The sequence below is a fragment of the Bison bison genome, unplaced genomic scaffold (assembly GCF_000754665.1).
Source record: "Bison bison bison isolate TAMUID 2011002044 unplaced genomic scaffold, Bison_UMD1.0 scf7180017864482, whole genome shotgun sequence".
Classification (NCBI taxonomy): Eukaryota; Metazoa; Chordata; class Mammalia; order Artiodactyla; family Bovidae; genus Bison; species Bison bison.
Window position 1 is genome coordinate 6,806,944 of NW_011495042.1, and position 997 is coordinate 6,807,940.

The 997-nt window shown below is 51.5% G+C and overlaps 1 protein-coding gene across 1 annotated transcript in view; it reads right to left on the reverse strand.

The window, feature by feature from the left end:
- Window positions 1–997, reverse strand: part of FBLN2 (fibulin 2) — a 48,987-nt gene that overhangs the window by 5,037 nt on the left and 42,953 nt on the right. The window lies entirely within an intron of this gene.

Consider the following 997-nt stretch of genomic DNA (forward strand, 5'->3'; position numbering starts at 1 on the left):
TAACATCATGGCATCTGGTCCCATCACTTCATGGCAAATAGATGGGAAAACAGTGGAAACAGTGGCTGACTTTTTTTGCGGGGGGGGCTCCAAAAATCACTGCAGATGGTGATTGCAGCCATGAAATTAAAAGACGCTTACTCTTTGGAAGGAAAGTTATGACCAACCTAGACAGCATATTGAAAAGAGACATTAGTTTGTCAGCAAAGGTCCGTCTAGTCAAGGCTATGGTTTTTCCAGTGGTCACATATGAATGTGAGATTTGGACTCTAAAGAAAGCTGAGCGCTAAAGAATTGATGCTTTTGAACTGTGGTGTTGGAGAAGACTCTTGAGAGTCCCTTGGACTGCAAGGAGATCCAACCAGTCCATCCTAAAAGAGATCAGTCCTAGGGGTTCACTGGAAGGACTGATGTTGAAACTGAAACTCCAATACTTTGGCCACCTGATGGGAAGAGCTGACTCATTGGAAAAGACCCTGATGCTGGGCAAGATTGTGGGCAGGAAGAGAAGGGGATGACAGAGGACGAGATGGTTGGATGGCATCACCAACTCGATGGACATGGGTTTGGGTGGACTTCAGGAGTTGGTGATGGTCAGGGAGGCCTGGCATGCTGTGGTTCATGGGGTCACAAAGAGTCAGACACGACTGAGTGACTGAACTGAACTGAATATTAAAACAGTAATAACAGTAAGAACTCTGCAGCCAGGAAGCCCTGGCCAGCCCTGGGGTTCCTCTTCTGTGGGATCCTCCCTGGGGAGGTCTCCCACCTTCGGGACCGCTCCCCAGGATCCCTGTCGCACTCACAGGACAGGGCCCAGAGTGGAGTCCAAGCCTCCAAGACTCTAAGCTGGGTCAAGCAGCAGAAAAACCGCCACGTTCCTCATCCCAGGCGTGGGCCCCGGTGAACCTGGCCACCAGAGGCATTGGCTGTTCTGGGCTCACGTGCTCGGTGTCATGGCTCCGGGCACACGGCAGGCTGTGAAAGGCTTCCTGCG